General features: G+C 36.8%; 2 pseudogenes; one reads left to right on the forward strand and one right to left on the reverse strand.

The window, feature by feature from the left end:
• The first annotated feature begins 12,482 nt into the window (after positions 1 to 12,482).
• LOC120158931 lies at positions 12,483 to 15,083 on the forward strand (annotated as a pseudogene).
• A 1,213-nt stretch (positions 15,084 to 16,296) lies between these two features.
• LOC120158915 lies at positions 16,297 to 17,333 on the reverse strand (annotated as a pseudogene).
• Between the last annotated feature and the right edge of the window lie 412 nt (positions 17,334 to 17,745).

A 17,745-nucleotide genomic window follows, 5' to 3' on the forward strand; every position in this document is an offset into this window, starting at 1 on the left:
GTGAAATTTTTACTTAGATAATAGATGGCTCTCTCTTTTTTTCCAGATTCATCATGCTGCCCCAACACACATCCCATTGAATTCTCAAAGACCGTTAGATAAAGGATCAATGGTTTACCAGGGACTGGTGACACCAAAATTAGAGTATTAGACAAATATCCCTTGATTATCTCCAAAGCCTTTTGCCATTCGTCATTCCAAGCTTCGGGATTATTCTTTCGAAGCAATTTGAAAATTGGGTCACATTTTTCAGTTAATTGTGAAATGAATCGAGATATATAATTTAATCATCCTAGGAAATATCGAACTTCTTTCTGTGTACAAGGTGGTGGAAGATCTTGAATGGCCTTTACTTTATCTGGATCTATCTCAATTCCTCTTTGACTAACCACGAAACCCAAGAGTTTCCCTGACTTTACCCCGAAAGTGCATTTAGTTGGATTGAGTTTCAATTGATACTTCCTCAACCTTTGGAAAAGCTTCCTCAAGTTTTGAATGTGTTCACCTTCAGTCCTGGATTTGGAAATCAAGTCATCCACATACACTTCAATCTCTTTGTGCATCATATCGCGGAAAAGGGTCACCATAGCTCTTTGATAAGTTGCCCCAGCATTTTTCAAACCAAATGGCATCACTTTATAGCAAAATATGCCCCACATAGTCACAAATGTGGTTTTTTCCATGTCTTCAGTGTTCATTTTTATTTGGTTATACCCCAAGAAGCCATCCATAAAAGAAAACCACGAATGACCAGCAGTGTTATCCACTAAAGTGTCTATATGAGGCAACGAAAAATTATCTTTTGGGCTTGCTTTATTAAGATCTCTGTAATCCACACACATGCGAACTTTCCCATTTTTCTTTAGCACAGGGATTATGCTGGCAACCCATTCCGGATACTTTACCGGTTGAAGAAACCCTGCATCAATATGTTTCATCACTTCCTCTTTAATTTTTAACAGCATTTCTGGCTTCATTCTTCTGAGCTTTTGCTGATCTGGCTTACACTCAGGCTTTATCAGAAGCTTGTGCACTACTATATCTGTACTCAGCCTTGGCATATCTTGGTAAGACCATGCAAAGATGTCCTTGAATTCTCGAAGAAGATCTGTCAAGTCTTGCCTTATCTCAGCAGAAAGTGTGTTGTCGATTTTCACCTCTCTCTTATCATCATCAGTTCCCAAGTTTATAACCTCAGTTTCTTCCTGGTGAGGTAAAATTTGTTTGTCCTCATTTTCTACCAGTCTTAATAGTTCGTTAGGAACATCACATTCTACCTCATCCTGACACTCATTGATTTCTTTCAGGCATATGGACAGCTCAAAGTTTATCTCAGTATTAAATTCAGAAACATTCATGCTATTGATATGGTGACACCTGCAAAGGGAAAATTTGAATCGAATATATATTTGGAAGGAGACCAAAATTTATGAAATGAATGTAAAGAATAAAGAATAAAGAATGAAAATATAAAATAATGATGGTCATTTAAGAAACAAAAGATTGTCTTTTATTGAAAGCAAGTAGAGTTAACATAGCTGCCCTTATGAAAATTCCATAATACTTGCGGGCACAAGTATAAGGATTAGTACTGGGTATTACTCTGAATTAATCTTAAAACTACAGGGAGATCCTCTGCAGTCCTATTTTTCAGTGTTTCCCCTAGGAAGCAAGGACGGATTCTAGCCAAATATCTTACTGCTTTATCATCCCCAGTTATCATGTTAATGACCAAACCCTCTATAGCTTCATTGAACAAGTTTTTGTCTTTCATCTTCTCTTCTTCGTCAATTGCTCTGGCTAACTATTGCTCTATATCAAACACTTCTCTAAACTTGAAAGAGCTCATCAGGGGAGGAAAAGACATATGCTCCCACGGAATGTCCTCTCTTTTCAGTCTAGATCTTCTTATTTCACCTCTCTTTTTCGTTTCTTTCTTTCTTTGCTGAAAATCAGGCTTAAATCCCAACCCAAAGCGATTGCTCTTCATCGTGACAAATTTGGGATATAAAGTCTCTTGCAGGCATCTACCAAGACCCCTTCCTATCTTGGCTCCTTTTCCTATAGTCTCTCGCACAATCATCTTAGTACAATTAGATAAACATGGGCGAGGAATCTTGTTTCCTTCAGCAACAAAAGTAGCATTGACAAATTCTAAGGCTCTGGAGGAACACTCTAGAGCATTCTCATTTGTCTCAATATATGGGGCGTCAGTCGTCACAGAAGCAATAATTTCTTCCTCTGCCCCAATACTGATCAACTGACCATCTGACACTAATTTTAATTTTTGGTGTAAGGACGAAGGGACTGCCCCTGCAGAATGAATCCATGGACTCCCAAGCAAGCAATTATATAAAGGGTTGATGTCCATCACCACAAAATCAATAATGTAGACAGTTGGTCCAATCAATAGTGGTACCTCTATCTTTCCAAGCACATCCCGCTGAGTTCCATCAAAGGCTCTGACAATGTTTTAGTAGGCCCTCATATATGAGTTATCCACCGGTAACCTTCGTAATGTGGTCATAGGCATAACATTAAGTGCAGACCCATTGTCAATCAAAACACCTGGTAAGACATGACCATGACAGTGAGTTGTGATATTGAGGGCTTTTACCGATCCCATTCCACCATCAGGAATTTCATCATCAGTGAAAGTTATGTAGTTGTCAGCGGATATGTGCCCTACAATTCGATCCAACTTGTTAACTGGTATATCCTCAGGCACAAATGTTTGATTGAGCACTATCAGTAAAGTATTCCGATGTACCTCTGAATTTATTAACAAATCCAGAATCGAAATCCGTGCTTGTTGCTTGTGTAACTGCTCAACTACACTATACTCACTATGTTTTAGAAACTTAAAGAATTCTTGAGCTTGTGTTTCTGTTACTGGCTCATTGATCATTGGTGGGGGTTCATCGTTGAATATATCTTCTGCGGTACCACTACAACTTTTCCTTTTGCTTTCACTTTGTCTACTTCTTTCGATATCTCGGGAGAATAGCACCTCCCACTTCTTGTGAAGTGACCAACTTCATTCACTATTTCAGTCATCAAGTTGCCTCTTGGTGCTTCACTTCAACTACCTTTATTTTCTCTAACGAACCAGATTCCCTTATCAATGAAACATTGGCAATGTAGTTCCAAGGCACCTTGCGGGTGTCTTTAAATGGGAATGGTGAAGGAGTTGTGATTACAACTTTTGGTGTTGACGACCCAGAGTTCATTGCTGATGGTTTCATAGTAATGACCACTGCTTACTTGTTCTGTGAACGGGCTCGAAATTTTCTGTTGTGAAGACATTTTCTTCTCTTTTTTCCTTATCTTCCTCAAAGAACTCTACCTCTTTATTATCCATCAATCTTTGTAATAACCCCCTGAATTCAGGGCAAAGCTGAATTTCATGTCCTTCTTCTTGGTGATATTTGCAATAGTGTTCACACTCATTGGTCTTTGGCTTAGGATCTTGTCAAATCATGTCAACCTGACAGAGTTGTTGGAATACACAACTGAAGGGAGATTTAATTTCATGAACGTTTTTCTTTGCCTTCCTCCTATTCTCCTCCTGGATTGTATTTACCCCTTTACCTCTATGATTCGGTAGTGGGTGTGTTGATACATTTGGTGAGTCAAACTGTAATCCTCCTGTGTTAATCATATTTTGCACTATCTTTTTGAAGACAAAACAATTCTCAATAGAATGGCCATAAATTCCATCGTGGAAATCACAATGTGCATTTGCGTCATACCAATGAGGGTACGGTGGTTGAAGAGGAGTCAAACGGTATGGGCGTACCACATCTACTTTTAATAATGAGGCGTATATCTCTGAATAGGGTACAGGTAGTGGTGTGAAGGATACTTTTTCTCTCTCCTTGCGAGGTCCCCTGAAATAATTTCTAGCGGTGTTCATGTCATTCTCTCCGCCCTTGATTGGGTTATTGTGACACTATTTGCAGTATTCTTGTGGTAGACACTTGCAACTTCATTCTCATTTTTCCGGTATACATGTTTTTTAGAGCTAGACCCTTCAGCTACTTCAATCTTGCCACTTTTTATAGCATTTTCGATGAGCTCACCAGAGATGATTAAATCAGCAAAATTTTTGGTGGCATTTCCAAGCAAATGCCCCAAGTATGGAGCTTTCAAAGTGTTGACAAAAATTACAGTAGCTTCCTTTTCGAGTAAAGGGGGTTGGACCTGTGCAACAACATCACGCCACCTTTGGGCATATTGTCGGAAAGTCTCATTGCTTCTTTTTTCCATATTCTAAAGAGTCCACCGATCAGGAATCATATTTGTAACATGTCGGTACTGTTCTAGGAATGCTTTTGCCAAGTATTTCAATGATTTGATGTGAGCCCTAGTTAATTGGTTATACCACTTGGCGGCATAACCTGTTAAATTGTCTTGAAAATAGTGAATCAACATCTTTTCATCATTCACATGACTAGCCATCCTTCGACAAAACATAGTAATATGAGATGAAAGGCAAGTGGTTCCATTATATTTTTTGAATTCAGGAACCTTGAATTTCATAGGGATGATCAAGTCTGGGACCAAGCTCAGCTCTATGGCGTCAGACCCATAAAACGGTTCAATCATTTCTACTGATTTTACCATTTCTTCCAATTTCTTCAACTGTTGAGTTATTTGTTCATTGACTTTTTCCTTTTCGTCTAACTCATTTAGATCTGGAGTTAAGTGTTCAGTAACAGGCTGATAATTGTTTGGGAATGCAAATCCCATATGGTGCTGTTGATTCTCATTGCTGACATATACATGAGGTCGTGCTTCTTGAGGTACCAAAGGGTGAGCAGAGATGTGTATAGGTGTGAAACTAGGAGGAGGACCAGATTCTGGTGTAAACCCTAGTGGGTGCTGGGGATCAGAAATAAACCCCGCATGATGTGATGCCCCTGGTTCAAAACCTGGAGGATGTGATAAATCTTGCTCGGATAAAGTTATTTGGCCATCCATGATCCTTCTACCTATAGCATGTTTCTTAAACATTTCTCCCATCCTTTGTAGTAGACCAGTTTGCGAATTTGTTATCTCTGCTTCCATCTTATTTAATCTCTCTCTCATTTCTTCTTGAGCTTGTTTTTGTTCTTGCTCAAGTTGAATCATTCTAGCTTCCATTTTCTTAGTTGTATTCCGAGTACCGTATGGGTGTGAGTTGAATGCCAGAATAACTACAATGATTGAAAATTATATTTTACATTATTTTTGGTGTTTTAATGAATGAATGCATGTCTTAATGCAAAATATTTAAAATAAATGCAATGCAGAATGAATGTATGCAAAAGGTATTGATCACAAAAAATTAATTATCATAGAACAACTTCCATTAGAATACAAAGTTTTTATTACACAATAGTTCACTTCTAAAGATATGGCCTAGCCCTCCGATTAAGTTCGATAACTTCTTTAATCAACCAAGACATCTTTTTCCCAAACTCAAAAACCGGATTGATGTGATACTCGATGACCTTTGCTTCGACAGCTAATTCCCCAATGTATCTGGCAACTTCACTCATCTGTATTATAGCCTCGACTACCATGTTGCTTCTATATGCACTCTGTTCTTCATAGAAATCATTCGATATTTGCCACTGTTCAATAGTTCCTTGGAGATTTCCTTCTAGTTCAGTGATTCGTACTTGACAACTCTGCAGTGCACTTTCCAGTCTTCGAATTTGACTTCGCAGTAAGGCATTCTCTTCATAACTTTCCCGAAGGTTACTCGGTCCCAGGAGAACCCTTCCTCGGAACAAGGATTCTTCGAGTTGCAGGATATAATCACTGAATTATGTGATTTTAGCCCTATATTGAGCCAAATCCTCTTCAAGTCTCGTTTTTGTTTCTTGCATCCTTCGATTAAGACTCTGTATTTGTACATTTTTGTCTCCACACCTTTTCATCTAGTTGTTGATTGTCTCTTGTCTTGCTTCGAACCTAGTATTGAAGTGTTTCTTTTCTAGTTCCCACCTCTTTCTTTTAATATCGAATTCTTTGATTTTTTGTCCTCTAATATCAAGTTCGACAAGCATATTATTTATTTCAGTTTCAAATCCCCTGAACGTGATGGTCTTCTCAGCTTCTAGCTCTTTGGCTTGATCTTTCTCCTTTTTTAGTTCTTTCATAGCTTTGCGACTCTCGGCCTTATATCTTATGATATGCTCCCTCTTATCAAACTCAACCTCTTCTATTTTTTCTTTCCCTTTCTCCAAGCTCTTGAGTAGACGATCGTTTTTTCCCTTCAAATCTCTATTTCGATGTTTCTCTGCGTTTAACTTTTTGGTTAACTGAGCTGATGCTCTACTTGACCCAACTGCTATCCTATATTTTTACAGCTTGTAGTAACCCTTCTTCAGATTTTTCAACTCCGAATCTACTTTTTCTTTTCTCTTTCTTAGCATTGCAAATTGTGCGACATGAAAGTCAACATCAATACTCAACATGAATTTGTCTTGTCGAATCTTTTCCAGCTCTTTCGACCAACCTTCTTTCTCAGCTTCGAATTATGCTCTTAAGATCTCTATCTCCGATAGGACTATCTGAATTTGTTCCTCCATAGTTATATCCTTACTTTGGTCAGGTAGAGGAATATTTTCATTCTTTCTTACAGACCTCCATTCCTCATAATTTGGCGTCAACATTACCTTGGTTGCATCAGCTCTAGTACAGAAAGTCTTCTTCCATCCTCTAACTGCATCCGAGATGTTTTTCTTATAATTGTTTCCGTAGAATACAAACTCAGATGAGTGCAGTCCAGCAGTGACTGGGATAAATTGATGGCCACCATATTGCCTCATAACCAAAAGTGGTGCGTATCCAATGGCTCCCCATAAACCGAGCAACATCACCCAATTATAGTCACCGCACTTATAGAGGAACTCACTTTGTATTTGCCAAGGGGCACGCCAAACGATATCCTTGTCTTGCATATTTTAAAGGCATCTATCTACATGTCTTTAGTGACTCCTTTTGGCCAATCTTTCTCTAGAAATTCTCTCAAAGGCGAGTAATTGGTACTAAACCGATGATATGAAATTTTTTCAATTTACCAGAAGTGGCTACGGATCCAGACATATAGTAATTGCGCGCATCCTGAAAATCGACCACCTCCAAGCCTTCGACAAGCATTCAAGGATCGAAAAGTCTCTGCTAAAATCACAGGAGTAGGGTTGACCCTTTTTCGTAATTGCTCGAATAAATCCACAACTGCAGCCTCAATAAATCTCAAGGCCTTCGGGAAAATGACTAAGCCATAAATACCAGTGCAAAGAGGTCAAATCGCACCTTCTCGTCAGGATGACTTTGAATGATTCCTTTAATAGCAATCCAAGAAATGCCTTCACTTTCACCTTTTTGTTTGGTACGAGCAACCACTCATTCCTCACGCACTCCTGTGATTTTGGCTAATTTGATTCTGAAGGGTTGAGTTTTGATGGACTTGGAATAAATCGATTCTCTTGAGCATCCTCTATGCGCAACAAGGTAATATATTCTTCGATGGTAGGAACCATGTCTTCTTTATTGAAAGTGAAACAGTTGTACCCTGGATTCCAAAATTGAATCAAGGCTCGGATCAACTCATCATCTATATCAACATATAGCAGATACGAAATATCCCCATAACACTGGTAAAACTGACGCTTCTTACTCGACTCCCATTTTTCCCAAATGTCTCGTAAGTCCTGATGTCATTTCTTTTAAGAGAAACGGAAGCAAAACCCGCTAAATCTGACACGTGATCAGCTGGAAAACTGTCCCCTTCCAATCTTTGCAATGCTTCAGCCCACTGTCGTACCTCAGAGTTTTGAACTACTTGATTTAAATACTTTTCGTCCATTATTGAAAGCTTTCCAATTTGATGATTAACTAAAGATCAACACCCTTAATCTTGAATGATGCAATGCAGATAAAAAAAACACAAAAAATGAAAATGAATTAGTACAAGTAAGAAAATTGATACAAATAAAAATGTCATTTAAAGATGAATATAACACCTACCTCATCATGATATCTACCCAAACATGTTATATACCCACAATGATTTTCAAGAAATTAATCCTAACTACATGGTATCTAGTTCGCATGTTGTTATTAAACAATATTTAAAGCAAAAAGAAAAGGTTCAGAAACGCTCCTCCTTTGTGTACACCTATTTTGGGTACCTACTGACAGATATAGGTTCGATATGTCTATACCTAAGGTGATCATTCTATAGTTCACTATATGCGTGGTTCCGTTTCTAACAGAAAAAGGTACTCGAATTGTCCTTGATGTTAATGCCCCCTTGGGTTGCCAAACCCTCAATCCTCACCCATTATAGGCTTAAACGGATCGAGTTCAATTCGAGAGGATACATTCCCTTATGTCTATGTGAAGAATAAATTCTCACGAAAACATAAGGTATATGAATCCCGAAGGTTACTTGCTAGGCCTGCAAGGAGAATAAATTCTCACGAAGGCGTCGCTTTCGCCCCCACTTAGAAAAGTTCAGAGCTCGGGTATAGAGCTTATGTTATGCAAACGCTCGTGACGTGTGTGAGGAGGAACATTCAACCCTTTGACTCAAAAGGAAAATGACACCATTCGACAAAACTTTGGACAAATCTGAAAACAAAGATAAAAATGTTAGTAAGACAATAATAAAATGAAGCAATTAAAAACTTCAATAAAAAGATCATAAGTTAACTAAAGACTCGAACTCATAATTTCTACCAAACGACAATGTGTAAACGACTTACAACTTGACTCTCTAAAAAAAGTCCCCAATGGAGTCGCCAAGCTGTCGTAACGTTTTTCGGCGGGGACAATAGTTTAATTGTTTAAAAACAATAGTTACAACTTTTAATTTTGGAAAATGAAGTGATTTGAATTGATTTGGAATAATTTGGATAGAGTCGCCATCAACTTTTGGGTTAGGTAGGTCGAATACCTAAAATCGTCTTTTAAAAACAATTTTAAGAATAATCATTTTTTAAGACAAAAGTTGGTATGCGTTTACCAAAGATTTGATTAAAACGGGTTCGGGAGTCGGTTACGCGTGGGGAAGGATCAGCACCCCCACAGCGCCCAAAATTGGTATTGTGTCGTTTACATGTTGTCGTAATGGTGGAAATCCTTAATCAAATATCAAGTTAAAATATGATCCGTTAATTGAAATTTAATTAATTTACTTCAAATTAATGACTTAAAGAAAATAAATAAAATAAAATAAGTAGTTAAACTTAGAAAAACCAAAATAATTAGAACAAAAACTTAAAGGGTTAATAAACCAAAATAAAAAATTACAAACATTAAATAACACAAGTACTAAAATGAAAATAATCCAAAAATGAAATTTAGAACTAAAGTGCAACAAATCAAAACTTGAAGACTAAATCACAATTAAACCAAATTAAAACAAGGACTAAAACGATATATTTACAAACATCATAGTCAAATTTGAATAATATCAAAAATATACAAATATATTAAATCAATGACTAATATGTAATATTTATAAATATTATGCACAAAGTCAAATATTAACATAACATGTAATACTGTCGGCTTATGCACATGAAGATAATATACAAAACACAACACTATGCGAATTAATAAAAATGATACAAACATGTCAAAGTAACTGTAAATACAGAAAAATAACATTAACAAGGTTAACACTAATAAAGTTTCGGGTTTAACGAAAAACTTATATTCTAATAATGTTCGTGATATTAATTTACTTAAAAAAATTAAATGAAAGCAAAACTTATAACTATATGTTCATAACAAATTAATTAATACTAATTATGAAAAATATTCTTAGTATAAAATATAATTTAATAATATTTATGTTTCACATATTTAATCGAAACACCAAACTCTGTACACTAATGCTATTATTTATATATTATCATGAAAATGTATAAAAAAAAATGACATAATGACTAATATGAAAAAACACATAACTCTAAGGCTAAGATCATAAACTAAAAAAATAAGTTATAGAACACAAATAATCACATTTCATGTACTAAAGATTAAATAAATCTACAACTACTTATAGGAGTAAATTGTAATTAAATACAATTACAAATCAAATACTAAAACAAGTGAAAATTGGAAATAACATTCATTGAGGATGGAAATATAAAATTCGGAAATAGGGAGGTAAAAACAGCAATTCAAACATCCTAAAAGAGGACCAAAATGGAATAAGACAGAAATACCAGTGGCTCTTACCGTTAATTGACCTAGCACATATGGTAACTCTAAATTTCCTACACGATATAGTTTTGGGATTTTAATTAACACCTTAAATTTAACCTAGGAATACATTAGACTAACTTAATGCTATTGGAAAAACTAAACCCATTGTTGCGCCATTTCTCTTCTTCCTCCTCCTATCTTCTTCTTCAACGCACGGTTGAAGCCTCGCTCAAGCTACTCTTCATCGCCGTTCGGGCAACCCACAGCTATATACCGCTGACCAATGCTCCTATGGTGGCTCTTAACCATTCGGCCAGCACTAAAACAAGCAGTGAACACAATCCAAAGATCTAAGAATCAAAATGTTTCTATCTTCTTCGATTAAAAGTCACGAACGCTCGACAACAACACAATCGATCCCTAATTTCTAATCGGATGATCTCGACTCCAGCTAAGGTAACCCGAAACCTCTCCTTATTTATTAATGAACTTATTTCTAATTAACACAACCCCTTTGTTTTGATAGCGTAAATTTGAACTATTATGGAGCAAAACAAGACAACTAAGGTAAGTTTGGCGAATAATATTACCCTGGGCCACAAACACTTCCGCAAACAAAAGAAAACATCATCAGCAAAAAAATAAGTGAGATATGCCAAGACCTCGTTTGGAGGTATGGAAGGTCTCCAAAACTCTGATTCCGTAGCTTTTTGAATAATCTGGGCTAATCACTCCATACACAACAAAACAGGTATGGCGATAACAGAGCATCTTGGCAAATTCCCCTAGAAGGGGTAAATATTCAAATTGCTCACCATTCCATAATATCTGACTCGATACCGTAGAAACACATTACATGATCAATCTCTTAAGCTTTTCAGGAATACCAATATTTGATAACGTATCTGCAATATATCCTCATTCCAAACGGTCATAAGCCTTTTCCAAGTCGATCTTTCTCGCCATGCAGCCAGAGTTACCAAGCTTTCTTCGCATGGAGTGAATTACATTCTGTGTAGTTACAATATTGTCAGTAATCGCTCGTTCAGGAACAAAACTATTTGGTTCTTTGACACCCATTTTGAGAGAAAAGGCTTCAAACGATTTATAGTAACCTTTGAAATTGTTTTATGCACCACATTACAAAGGCTAATCGGTCAAATTTGATGCACCCCTTCATTATTAGGCACTTTTGACAACAACAAAGTTTTGTTAAGATTCGACGAAATAACACCATCCCGAAAAGCTTCCTGCACACACTTAAACACCGATGGGCCAACGGTAGACCAATTCTTCTGAAAAAATCCTGCCTGTAACCCATCCACCCCGGGGGCTTTGAAGCTACCCATGTCAAAAATCGCCCTCTTAACTTCGTCAAACAAGACTGGTACCATCATAGACTCATAGTCACCATCACTTAACCTCTGAAGCAACAGCGCAATTAATGGTCATCACCGGAAACACCCGAAGAGGAAAATAACATTTGATAGTAACTCACGAACCATTCTAACCAACTCCTTAGAGGTCCGTACACCAACTACCATCCCCTCTCTTGAGGGCAGGAATTTTGTTTAACCTTCGCCGAGATAAGGTTGCAGCATGAACCTTAAAATGTTTTTTTTTTTGTCTTTCCAGTTCTAAGGCTTCAGTTTGAATAATTCAGACCAACTCGAATCGTATACCTGATTTTAATGGGTAAGTCTCCCAACAAGGATTTTCTGCATACAAAATGACTCGAACTTAAGACATAAAACATTGCTTAAGCAATATTAAGTTGTTTATCGCTTGAACCAACCTATGTTGGTACAATAAAATAAATTTTAATCATAAATAAAATATATGACATAAAAAATAAATTAAAATTTCAAATTAAAATTTATATTGTTTATGTATCAAATATTTTTTAAAAGTTAAACTGCAAGTTATTATTTTATATTTAATTTATTTTATTCAATTAATCTATTTTACTATTAAAATCTAAAACATTAAACCTTGAAATTCTAAAATTCAAAATTTAAACTTTGAATTTTAGATCTACTTAAATTTTTAAAACCTAAATCTTTAGATTTTAAACAGGCCTTTAAATCCTAAAATAGATAAAAATTTACACAATTTATATATAATATTTATTATTAAAAAATCATTTTTCGTAAGATAAACAAGGGAACTTAATTGATCACTGAATAATTGGGCCTCATGCTTGCTGGCGGGTTCTTCTCGGTATTTAGGGCTGAAATAACACAAACTAGTGCAAATCGTGGGAGCGTTGGTTGGAGAGCAACGAAGCCAAACGGTAAACGCTGTCGTACTGACTTGCTGATGCTTCTTTACTCTGTAGAAAGCATATACCCGTATTCTCTCTTTCTTGGATCGAGAAGAGTCTGTTAGGGTATTGGGAACGCATGGTGATAGGATTTGATGTAGCGAAATAGTAATCAGGGCTGAAAGAGAGGGGAGGAGGGGGTGTAAATCGCAATACTAACAGAAGTAAAGGAAAGCTTTGAATCTGAAGAACCACAGAGGAAGAGACCTCACTTGTTGCCAGTAAGAATCAAATGACAAAACTGAAATTGTGGATAATGGGACATTTCTTTCGACAGCTTATAGCCTAATATTTTTGCTGCTATTGCTATTTTGTTTAGCTGCTCGTCGAAATTTCCGATTTTCAAATGCTTTCTCCTTTGGAAAGAAGGGGAATTTAAGTTTTTGTGGACCAATTATGAATTTGTAATTTAATAGAGTTGATAATTGTTGATAGAAGTAGTTTTCTATGAAATTCGATTCCCCTGCCGTTGTGGGTTTTACAGGGGGAGAAGAAAAACGTTTTCTCTGAAGTTGTCCGCTAGGGTTATGCAAGTCCATTTTGATCACAAAGTCAGTGCTCTATATGTGAACGGAAATATTGTAAATTAGAGAAATGTGAAGTTGTTGGCTTATAATTTAATGAATTATGGACTCGATTTTGTACTGTGCTTGATTGTTGATTTATGTCTATGCTTAACTACATCTAGAAAGAAAGCTTCTTATGCTGACTTTTGGGTTTTGTTTAATCTTCAACTGTATTGCAGCTAAATATGTGCGACTTCCGATGCCTGCGGTTTTTGTTGTTGTAATGTGTAAAACGGGATGAAACCTTGGAAAGTGTTGTATTTTTATGCTACATTGAATCTTTGTCGATTCTTTTCTAATGATTTCGGGTGATGAAAGCTGTAAAGTGGAAGTGTTTTGTCATGAATTCAGCGAGAGTTTCTTTCCATAAGCTGTGCTACTTCTCCTCTTCTACCTCGTCATCTTCACTTCCATGGATCTCCCCTCTACAGTTTGTAAAAGCCAAGTCTCGAAAAGCAGATCCTCCTCTGGAAATGTCACATGCCACAATGGAGTCTCAAAGGAAACCGAAATTTATTTCTCACGAAACTGCCATCAACTTGATTAAACGTGAGAAAGATCCACAACGGGCTTTAGAAATATTTAACAGGGTGTCAGAGCAGAAAGGCTTTAGTCATAACAGTGCCACTTATGGAACCATACTTCACAAGCTTGCGCAATCAAAGAAGTTTCAGGCCATTGACTCATTACTTCGTCAAATGATTTATGAAACTTGTAGATTTCATGAAGGTATATTCCTCAATCTCATGAAGCATTTCTCAAAGTTTTCTTTACATGATAGGGTGCTTGAGATGTTCAATGCAATTCAGCCCATTGTTCGTGAAAAGCCCTCGCTGAAAGCTATTAGTACTTGTCTTAATCTCTGATTGAATCAAACCAGGTTGATTTGGCCCGAGATTTTCTATTGAACTCCAAGAAATCTCTCAGGTTGAGACCCAACACATGCATTTTTAACATCTTGGTTAAACATCATTGTAGTAATGGAGATCTTGAATCCGCGTTTGAGGTTGTAAAGGAGATGAAAAAGTCCCAGGTTTCCTATCCTAATCTGATTACCTACTCAACCTTGATGGGCGGTCTCTGCGAAAGTGGAAGACTTAAAGAAGCCATCGAATTGTTTGAGGAAATGGTTGGAAAGGATCAGATATTACCCGATGCCCTAACCTATAATGTGTTAATTAATGGCTTTTGTCGCGAAGGAAAAGTTGATCACGCCAGAAAGATAAAGGAGTTTATGAAGAACAATGGTTGCAGCCCTAATTTATTCAACTACACTGCCTTAATGAATGGATTATGCAAGGGAGGAAGGCGGCAAGAGGCCGAGGAGCTTTTTGTTGAGATGAAGAGCTCAGGTCTGAAACCTGATACAGTTGGTTATACTACATTGATTAATTGCCTTTGTAGGGAAGGTCGAATTGATGGGGCGATGGCGTTGCTTAAGGAAATGAAGGAATACGAATGCCAGGCAGATGTTGTTACTTTAAATGTATTACTTGGGGGATTATGCAGAGAAGGTAGGTTTGAAAAGGCGCTTCAGATGCTCGAGAAATTGCCGTATGAGGGTGTTTACCTGAACAAAGCAAGTTACAGAATTGTATTGAACGCATTGTGCCAGAAGGATGAAATGGAGAAGGCAACTAATCTGTTGTGTCTGATGCTGGAGAGGGGTTTTTTTCCGCATTATGCAACCTCGAACGAGCTGTTAATTCGACTTTGTAAAGCCGGAATGGTAGACGATGCATTTACGGCAATGTCGGGATTGGTCGAAACCGGGTTTAATCCAGAACTACAGTGTTGGGAGTTTCTAATTGTACTGAATTGCAAAGAAAGGAAGTTGTCCCTATGTTTGAACTACTTGATGAGTTGGTCATAAAAGAATGTAGTCATAATCATATAGGTGGTATCAATTCTCCTGAATCAATTGGAAACCCTAATTGCCTGTAAAACTTCCTTTTTGTGATAAATTTGAGCATTTGATTCAATGACCTTCTTGGCCCCTAGTTTTACAAGTTTAATCATTCTAGTACTTATATTTTCAGAGACTCTCATTTAACCTCCTCCAAACTTAAGCTGACATTATTTTGTTTTTTTCCCCGCCACCTTATAAAAATAAAAGAATTCAAAAATAGTTATATTGTTCTTGAAATATTAACGTTGAATTTTTTGTTATAAAATTTGTAATAATTTTTAATTTGTTGATAACGTGATAGAAAATGACAAAATAATAAATGTTGGTATTTTAATAATTGCTTATTACTGAACTTATTGAGTAGACTTGATAGTAAAAGAGAATGTTGTTTTTTAGAGGATCAGGTTCGAGCAGTTTTTTGCGGGGTGTATGTTGTCAATGATTTTAGGGTTTTCTTAAAGTGATAATTTTTTCTCAATGCGTATATCCTCCAAGGTTAAAGCTGGATAAAGATTCATGCTTTTCTATCATTTATGGGGTCTATGTTTGTTTGAATGCATGATTGACTGAAAATGTATTGGAAAGTTGGGATTTTCAAATTGTTGCTCTTTATTCTGCCAAAAATTGGTTTTTTTTCTTCCCTTTTTTACAATATTCTTGTTATTTTGTGTGTATGTTGTTTCTTCTTCTCTGTGGAAAATGGTATGAGCATTGTTTGATGATCTAATAGTAATCATCACTTTGCTTTGTCACATACAAGCACCTAGGTAAGTTGCTTTCAGTCCTTGTATATATTGTTTTCTTTGCCTGGGAACTACTGTAATGTCTTTAAAATGTAGAATATTAGCATAAGCCATGGCTAAACAACACTAAATATCATTTCCATGATCGAAGCGTGTGATGCATTTCCAGTTACTGAGTGGTTTTGTTAGATCTGTCATATGTTCGTAAAGATTGATACCTATAGTTACACAAATGTTTCTGATATTTTTTTTAAAAAAAGGGTCAAGATTCTTATAATAATATGATTATTGCATAATCTCCTTCCATTGCTTGTGCTTGTTGCGCATGTTAATGAGATTCTTGTGGTCCTCTTATCTCCATCAGGTTCACTCTACTTTGACCTGCCCTCATTTATCTCATATTCATGCCACCCTCCTTATTCCTTCTGTGACCGACAGACTAGCAGTAGTCTGGTAGTCCACATGCTTTGTTGTCAGTGGTGGATCGCTAACGTTCTAGAGTGGGTCGATGTCTATTTTGAAATTCGAATTTTCTTCGAAATATTATATGCCCGGCGAATATGGACACCCAAACCCCAAGACACCGTTGTAGGAACCTGATATCGATCTTATTGCATTAAAATGCAAGGCCTCAACCAAAGAATCTCGACGATTGTACATCGGGTATGGTGTGGTGGTGGTTGTGGATAAGCTCTAGATTTCAAACAAGTCCGAGCTGGTATCGCTTACTACATCATGTCTGTTATGGTGATCCTAGACATTACTTTCTTTGGAACAGAAATCGATAATAAATTGATAATGATGATGATGATTCGCGAGGTCGTAGGAGCACATCCAACGACTCTCAAGGTGGATCTTCAAGATCGACAACAAGGGAACTATGATTATTCCTAGTCACTGCCATTTGAACGTGGGATGATTTTGGTTGTTGGTTAAGTATAGGAAACGAGAAGGCGGAATTCCCTGAAGCTCTTGCTGCTGTTGTTTGTATCTCTTGCCATTTTCGATCAACTACCTTGAGCTTTTGATTCAAACTCAAGGGTTCTTTGGGCTCTAACTTGAACAGACTTCTTGCCGGAGCAGAGCCAGCACGATCGCCAAAGCCATCGTTTTTTACCATACCCTTTTCTCTTGTCATTGGTGGTGGTCATAGAAACTGCAACGGCACCAGCTCCCGAAGAAGGCGTTGGTGTTGTATGGAAGGAACGAACTCGGAATGTCCTCCCATAACCATCGGCGGCAGCCAAGGCCAAGGCAGAATTATCAAGCGGGGACACTCTTATGCACACTCTAGGATCGGCGTTGCTTTCATTGAAGTAGCTTTTGGCATCAAAAAGACTGATATCTGAATCTTCATCCGCAGAACTTCGACTCCTTTCATCGTTTTCATCAAGGGAAAAAAAAAGGGAAGGAAAGGCAAGAATCGGTGAATGCCTGAGAGTGGAATTGCCTCTGAAATTCCATATTTTGCAGGTATACGTAGAGGTTAGGTACAAGGTTTGTCCAAAACACCAATCATGCATAATAATGCATATATTCACTCCAGCAGTGAATGTTACAGCTAATGAGGAAATCAACATTCCCTGATTTTATCATTTCTATCCCAACTGTATCCACGGCCACACGATCACTGGACCTACAGTAGACAACTACACTGAGCAGATAATTCACGAATTTCCAACATCCCAGGGAAATTAATTTGTATTTAATCCCCACAAGAACTGTCCCTCTTTTGTTTTCATGCTATTCCTTGATTGAATTGGTGGTCTATTTTTTTTTTTTATAGTCTTTTGGTGTTCTCATAGATGGAGTTAGTTTCAAATATTATAAAGGTAAATATTTATTAACTATTTAAATTTAGAAGTTAAGAGTAACATAGATCCTATTTGATTAATATTTAAACTAATAATGACTTAAAACATTATTTTAACAAAAAAAAAATTGAGAGGCACAACCCCTCCCACCAATAAATGGTTCGTCCTAATCACTTCG

The sequence above is a fragment of the Hibiscus syriacus genome, unplaced genomic scaffold, assembly GCF_006381635.1.
Source record: "Hibiscus syriacus cultivar Baekdansim isolate YM2019G1 unplaced genomic scaffold, ASM638163v2 tig00111332_pilon, whole genome shotgun sequence".
NCBI classification, from domain to species: domain Eukaryota; kingdom Viridiplantae; phylum Streptophyta; class Magnoliopsida; order Malvales; family Malvaceae; genus Hibiscus; species Hibiscus syriacus.